Raw genomic sequence first — 8407 nt, forward strand, 5'->3', positions numbered from 1 at the left:
TGATTGACATTTTCAAAGTTCATCATATAATGCTGGTGCGATATTCAATGGGCGGTCACTGCTCTTACAAGAAGATGAGACTTTCAGAGATAAAGAGGAACAGTGTGAAGAAAGGGATCTGGGAAGCCCTACTTGTTCTATTCTTTCAAATGATAGTTTGGCACATGAAATACTGAAGAGACAAGAAATGGAACTAATTCAGAACACACAAAAGACAAAGCATAACAGCTACAAAGAGAATCTAAGCAGAGGAAAGAAACCTAGAATACAAACAGGGGTGGTTGAGATTTCAAAAAACAATGAAAGAGTATCTGGCCAAGAGAGATTATAACCCCTTTTAGACTGTGAGCCCACTTTGGGTAGGGACTGTCTCTATATGTTGCCAATTTGTACTTCCCAAGCGCTTAGTACAGTGCTCTGCACATAGTAAGCGCTCAATATATACGATTGATGATGATAACTTCACAGAGCCACAACAAAATCTACTACTCAATCAATCAAGCTAATAGAAGAGATGCAGAGTGGCTTAGTGGACTGAGCATGGGCCTGGGACTCAGAAGGATCTGGGTTCTAATCCCGGCTCCTCCACATGTCTGCTGTGTGACTTTGGACAAGTCACTTCACTTCTCTGAGCCTCAGTTACCTCATCTGTAAAATGGGGATTGAGAGTGTGAGCCCCATGTAGGACAGGGACTATGTCCAACCTGATTAACTTGTATCTACCCAAGCACTAAGAACAGTGTTTGGCACATAGAAGCAGTTAACTAGTACCATTATTATTATCATTAGTACTTATTGATAAGTAAGACACCAGAGATTCTGTCCCCTAGCCCCTCCATGTGCGGGCAGCATCAACTTCAGATAAAGGGGCCCAGAAAAGATATGAAAGACATAATCAAAAGGAGAGAGGCATTCTGTTCATTAATCCTAAATAATGGAAAATGGGAGAAGAACATAATTTAAGTATTCTTAAATTATTTTCCCTTTCCACCCTTCCTCCACCCACCCCGTCAACTTTTTCAGTGTTACCCCCAGTCAATGCATCAGATGTGGTTGATCTGGGTCCTTCCACTGGATCTTCACGTAAAGGTCCACCTCCCTCTTCCCTGTTGCCTCCCCAGGTGACTGCATAATTTAAACTATGAAGATAATATATCAGGGGCCAATATAAATGGCTCTCGTCAGATCATCTTGAAGGATGCCGCACGATTAACATGTTGTAGAGCAAAATGTGTCAATCCATCATGGAACCTTCCAATGTTCCTAGCAATGGCATTGTTGACTATCGCCGGGAACATCAGCATAAATAGCATTTAGGCTTCTTAATTGTAAGCATCACAAAATAGGGTTCCACTTAAACTTTAAAAAATAATTTAGAGTTTTGGTTTCAAGCTGTGCATCAGTTTATCTGTAATTTGAATCAGTATTTATAAAGTATCTTAAACTATGTGAAGTAATAGTCACAAGACACAGATGCTTTCCACTGGTTTTCTTGAAGGCATAAGTATTGTTCCAAGGTTTAAAATAATAAAGCCTGCTGTATTTGGAAATCAGCACATTCCTTTTGTAGAAATTAGCAGAGCCAACTGAAATATTTACATTTTGGGCTAAATCAGTCAATATCAGAAAATATACTAATTTCACCTCTCAACGTGTATTGATATTATCTATGGACAATTTTTAAAAATGAGGAAAATAATTAAATTAAAGGAAGTCATTAAATGGACTATGTCTTATTAAGATACAACAATACTCAGGGTAGAAACAGAACATGTTTCCATACAAAAAAAAAAAAAAAGAATTCTGAACTCAAGGACAGATAAGAGATGGGATTGTACAATGCCATGCTTTAAAGTGTCTCCTAAACATCATTTCTGTGCAATTCAAATCCCTTTATAAATTAGCATTATTCTAGCACATGTTCCTGAGTACAAATATAAGAATAATACTACTAATAATGGTATGTTAAGGGTTTACAATGTTCCAAGCACCATACTAAGCACTTTTTTTTTGTCATGCCGTAGAGTCATTTCTGAACCATAGCAACCGAACCATGGACACATCTCCCCAGAATGCCCCGCTCTCCATCTGCAATCGTTCCAGTAGTGTATCCACATAGTTTTCTTGGTAAAAATCCAGAAGTGGTTTACCTTTGCTGCCTTCCACACAGTAAACTCGAGTCTCTGCCCTTGACTCTCTTCCGTGCCACTGCTGACCAGCACAAGTAAGTTTTGACTTGTAGCAGGTTGCTTTCCACTTGCTAGCCACTGTCCAAGCTAGGAAAGGAATGGGTATGCCTCTGCTTGACTCTCCCTCCTGTAGCCGAGACTGGTAGAGTACTGGAAACTCTCCAGGTGCGACCCTGAGAGGGTACTAGAGAAGCAGCGTGGCTTTGTGGAAAGAGCCCGGGCTTTGGAATCAGAGGTCATGGGTCCAAATCCCGGCTCTGCCAATTGTCAGCTGTGTGACTTTGGGCAAGTCACTTCACTTCTCTGGGCCTCAGTTACCTCATCTGTAAACTGGGGATTAAGACTGTGAGCACCGGGTGGGACAACCTGATCACCTTATAACCTCCCCAGCACATAGAACAGTGCTTTGCACATAGTAAACGCTTAATAAATGCCATTATTATTATTATTACTAAGCATTATGATAAATTTAATGCAATCAGGTAACAATCTCAGTTACTCATGGTGCTCATTGTCTAAGGGGACAGGAGAAAAGGTATGTAATCCCCAATTTCTGAGCCACAGAAAAGTTAAGTGACTTGCCCATAGTCACACAGCAGGCAAATGACAGAGCAGGGATTAGAACCCATGTCTTCTGACTCAGGGTCTTATGCTCTTTCTACCAGTGTATACTGCTTCTCGTTAGAAAATGAGATCCAGGACAAAAGACTTTTCTTTCTTTCCCCTGTATACTTTGATCATGTTTAGCAGGACTCACAATAGTTACTTTTCATAAATTTTAATCATCCTGTTTTCATACATTTAGAGAAATGATGATGCTTCCCATCAAGCTGAAAGTTTACAAAGGCTTCTTCTGAATAGCTATGTCACTTAGGTACACTTATTTCTTCAGCAGTCTTATGGTTGTCTTGTCAGGGAACACTGATCAGTTACATTCAACATGAAATGAAAAGGTAGAATCGGCAAAAATAAAGTCCATGAATTCAATATATATAAAAAAAAATCCAGCGTCAAGGCAATGCTACTCTGGGTAGGATGGGTGAAAATAATGGTGTAAAGCTGGTTCATCACACATTTGGTGTCTGGGTAACTGCAGTGGGCATCTGAAAGCAGGAGAAGCAGTGTGGACTAGCGGAAAGAACACAGACCTGGGACTCAGAAGACCACGGTTCTTATCCCCACTCCACCATTTACCAGCCATTTGACCTTGAGCAAGTCATTTTACCTCTCTGTGAGCCCCACATGGGACATGATTATTTGGTATCTACCCCAGCATGTCCCCTCTCAGGATGGCACCTAGGGAGTTTCCAGGACTCTACTAGTCTTAGCCATGGGAAGAAAAGTCAAGCAGAGGCAGTGGCTAGAGAGTGGAAAGCAATCTGCTCCAAGTCAAAACTCACCTGCACTGAAAAGCAGTGGCATGGGAGAGAATTGAAGGTGGAGACTCATGTTGACTGTGTGGAAGAATGAAAACTCTATGGATAGACTACTAGAACGATTGCAGATGGAGGTGGGGCATTCTGGGAGAGATGCATCCATGCAGTTGGTTTGGGTCAAAGACAACTCGACAGCATAAGACAGCATAAGACAAAACCTCAGCACATAACAGCATGGCTCAGTGGAAAGAGCACGAGCTTGGGAGTCAGAGGTCATGAGTTCAAATCCCGGCTCTGCCAATTGTCAGCTGTGTGGCTTCGGGCAAGTCACTTAACTTCTCTGTGCCTCAGTTACCTCTTCTGTAAAATGGAGATTAAGACTGTGAGCCCCCCGTGGGACAACCTGATCACCTTGTATCCTCCCCAGCACTTAGAATGGTGCTTTGCACATAGTAAGTGCTTTACAAATGCTATTATTATTATTATTATTATAGTGCTTGGATTATGGTAAGCACTTAAATATCCAATTTTTATTATCATTGAATGGCAGAGTAAGAGCACCCACAGAAAGGTTTTAGAATACAGTCAGAATACCAGCACTGAAGCAATGCTCAGAGTATCACATCATCTCTGGGCTGACAGGTGAGGCCCAGCGTGGCCTATCAGTTAATCAGTCATATTTATGGAGTGCTTACTGTGTGCCGATCACTGTACTAAATGCTTGGGAGAGTAGAAAATAACAGAGTTGGCAGACATGGTTCCTGCCCACAAAGAGCTTACAGTCTAGCAGGGGAGGGGGCATTAAAATAAATTATAGATTTGTATATAAGTGTGGTAGGACTGAGGTAGGGTGAATAAAAAGTACAAATCCAAGTGCGAGGGTAATGCAGAACAGAGAGGGAGCAGAGGAAATGAAGGCTTAGTCAGGGAAGGCCTCTTGGAGGAGATTTGGCTTTAAAAAGGTTTTGAAGGTGGGGCGAGTGATGAGTTCCAGGCCAGGGGCAAGACATAGGCAAGGGGTTAGTTGCAAGATAGAGGAGTTTGAGGCACAGTGAATAGGACTGCATTAGAGGAGCGAAGTGTGTGGGCTGGGTTGCAGAAAGAAATCAGGGAGGTGAGATAGGAGGGGGCAAGGTTATTGATTTAAAACAAATGGTAAGAAATTTCTGGTTGATGCAGAGTTTGATGGGCAACCACTGGAGGTTCTTGAGGAGTGGGAAAATATGGACTGAGCTTCTTTTTAGAAAAATGATCTGGGCAGCAGAGTGAAGTGTGGACTGGAGTGGAGAGAGACAAGATGCAGGGAGGTCAACAAGGAGGCTGGTGCAGTAGTCAAGGTGGGACAAGATAAATACTTGGATCAATGTGGCAGCAATTTGGATGAAGAGGAAAGGATGGATTTTAGCATTGTTGTGAAGGTAGAACTGACAGGATTTGGTGACAGGTTGAGTAGGTGGGTTAAATTAGAGAGATGAGTTGAGGAAGATGCCAAGGTTATGGGCTTGTGAGACAAGGAGGTTAGTTCTGCTGTCTGCAGTGATGGAAAAGTCAGAGGGAGGACTGGGTTTATTTGGGAAGATGAGGAGTTCTGTTTTGGACATGTTAAATTTGAGTTGCTGGAGGGGCATCCAAGTAGAGATGTCCTGAAGGAAAGAGGAAATTAAAGACTGCAGAAAAAGAGAGAGATGAGGGCTGGAGATGTAGACTTGGCAATTATCAGCACAGAGATCCATCAATCAATGATATTTATTGAGCATGTACTGTATGCAAAGCATTATACAAAATGCTTGGGATAGTACAACATACTAGAGTTGGTAGAAATGTTCCATACCTACAATGAGATGAGAGTTGAAATAATGGGGGCAAATAATAATAATAATGATGGTATTTGTTAAGCGATTACTACATGCCAAGCACTGTTCTAACCACTGGGGAGGACACAAGGTATCCACGTGGGGCTCAGAGTCTTAATCTTCATTTTGCAGATGAGGTAACTGAGGCAAAGAGAAGTTAAGTGACTTGCCCAAAGTCACGCGGTTGATAAGTGGGAAAACCGGGATTAGAACCTATGACACCTGACTCCCAAGCCTGTGCTTTCTCTACTAAGCCATGTTGTTTCTCAAAGTGTTCGCATGAGTTCTCAGAGGGAGGGGGTGTAAGTGGAGAATAGAAAAGGACCCAGACCTAGGCTTTAAGGGATTACCCACCATTATAGAGTGAGAAAGAGCAATCGGAGAAATAAGAGGAGAAGAAGGGGAGGTAAATGTCTATGAAGCCAAGGTTAGATAATGTTTCCAGGAGAAGGGAGAGCTTCATGGTGTCAAAGACAGCTGAAAGGTCAATGAGGATTAGGATGGAGTAGAGACCATCAGATCTAGCAAGAAGGAGATCACTGGTGACCATCAAGAGGTCAGTTTTGGTGGAGTTGAAGGGGATGGAACCCAGATTGAAGGGGGTTGAGGAGAAAATTGGAGGAGAGGAAATGGAGGTGATGGGTAGAAAGCTACAGGTTTAGGGATTAGAGAACGGTCCTGGGAGTCAGAGGACCTGGATTCTATGGCCATCTCTGCCACTTGCCTCCTGTGTGACCTTGGGCAAGTCACTTAATTTCTCTGTGTCTCAGTTTCTTCACATGTAAAATGGGGATTCAATACCTGTAGTCCCTCACACTTAGACTGTGATAGGACTGCTCAATCAGTAGTGTCACCCTTGAAAGGACAGCTATATATTTATAAGTTGATGTAAAGAAATCTGATAAGAAAATTCACCTTCTTGACCCATTTTAATGAGTCATTTTATATTCACATAGTCTATTTTAACATTTTGTTAAGCTGGTCCAACTCCTAGATGCCAAATCCATAATTACAGTTTTCTATCAAGAAGAGCTGGGAACAAATGTATTCTGTGCCATTTGTGGCCTCGAGTGCATAGATCTTTTGGGCTGTGCCGGGAACAATTAGAGTTTGTTCGTTTAGGTCTTAATTTTCCCCATTCAAATTGTCCTCACTATCACTTTGTTTCACACTCTCATGTCCAATTCATTTTACATACTTATCTTCATCTGATTTTACTGATTCATTTTGTGCATCTCCATTTTAAAAAAAAATCTAAATTGTCCCCATCAAAAGTTCACATTTCCTATTTCAACAAAGCTCCAACCAATCTGATGCTTAAATAATCAGCAGGTTTAATGTGGAATTCAATTTGGATCACTGACTTTTATGGCACATCCAACTGTAATGATACATGACTTATCAATCCCTCATTTTTAATGTTCAGGCATGTTGTGTTAAGCTAGCTTGTTCAAGAAATGGATTTACTGATTTGTTCCTGTTTTGGTCTATAATTGTTCAATGATTTCCACAATATTAGCTTAACCTAAAATGCTTACATAAAATTCTCAGCAATAGGTTTGACAGAATTGCAGGCACATTCTCAAGAGAATCATATTTAACTTAATCAATAAGGCCTTTATCAAGAGTTTTTATTTATAGCTAATGCAAATGTAAAAAATGTTACAGCCATTAATTATTAGCAGGTTTTTTTTTAAGCACAAAGTAAGAGTTGAATAAATGTACTTTAAGACACTCAAAGCCCAGGCATTCTTTTTAAAATGACTAGCTAAATAGCCCCTTGGGTTGTCTTTTAACTGCTTTTCAAAGCTCTAATAGCACTTTTTCACCAAAGACACACCCCTTGAATCCTCCTAGAGATACAATAGCATAATTGTTCTTTTAGGTTTTAAGGCCTTGACATATCTGTCACTGAAAGAATAGTGAATAATAATACCAGAACTATTTTATGCAAATTCCACTTAGAGGTTTAAAGATTTTCCTGAGACTGATCTTGCCTCCTTGTTGACAGTTTTATTGTCACATTAGCTTTACATGAGAAAGTGGTAAAGTTTGACTCTTTGTTAAATCATTCTCATTTTAAAATCTTTAGATAAAGTTAAAAACAAATACAAAAACAATGAGATGGAAACATCAATTTGGAAATGTATCAAAGGGGAAAACACTTTTCACTCGAATGATTTTTTCCACAGCTAATCATTTCCTCTACTAAACTCTTTCTCTAATGTCTAACACTGCCGCATGCATAGAAATGAATGTTTATGAAGACGTGCGATACGAGAAAACACATGTTTTCTCAGAATGCATATGGTTGATTCGTAAAATTGAGAAAGGTGGGTAGCCTTCGGTTACCTCTTGTGCTAAAAAGCTACAGTGTGCTTATAGAGCAGGCTTTGTTCCTAGTTTCATGCCAAATGGATCAGAAGGCAATTATCGGATTTACACCCAAAACCAGAATATTATCTGAGCTCACTCTCCATGTTTGTATCTTGTTGCAACTCTGAACAAGTCCACAGCACCATCTCATACAGGATTCTTAGAAGATAACACTCTAAGTTCCTCAGACTTGAGAGGAATTCTGGAAAACCTGCCCTGTTTACTGTTTTACTTTTTACCCTTTCTCTTGGGGAGTTCATCTACCACACGGTTCCTGCTATCATTTCTTTATGGATAACTTGAGTCTGTATCCCAAAAGCACTTTCATTTATTCATTTATTCAATCATATTTATTGAGCGCTTACTGTGTGCAATGAAAGCACTGCACTAAGCACTTGGGAGAGTACAATATAACAACAGACACATTTCTGCCCACAATGAGCTCACAGTCTAGAGGGGGAGACAGACATTATTATAAATAAATGAATAAATAAATAAATTACAGATATATACAGTTATATGTGCTGTGGATATGGGAGGAAGGATGAATGAAGGAGCACGTAAATACACAACCCCCCATATCATGTATGTGGAGATCCCTTATACAAAGTTG

General features: G+C 40.4%; 1 non-coding gene across 1 annotated transcript; it reads right to left on the minus strand.

Annotated features, from left to right (window-relative positions):
• Positions 1-2234: 2234 nt before the first annotated feature.
• LOC119937176 lies at positions 2235-2372 on the minus strand. Its single transcript, XR_005453937.1, has one exon. It is a non-coding gene; the product is annotated as a small nucleolar RNA SNORA7 (small nucleolar RNA).
• Between the last annotated feature and the right edge of the window lie 6035 nt (positions 2373-8407).

The sequence above is a fragment of the Tachyglossus aculeatus genome, chromosome 1 (assembly GCF_015852505.1).
Source record: "Tachyglossus aculeatus isolate mTacAcu1 chromosome 1, mTacAcu1.pri, whole genome shotgun sequence".
NCBI lineage: Eukaryota > Metazoa > Chordata > Mammalia > Monotremata > Tachyglossidae > Tachyglossus > Tachyglossus aculeatus.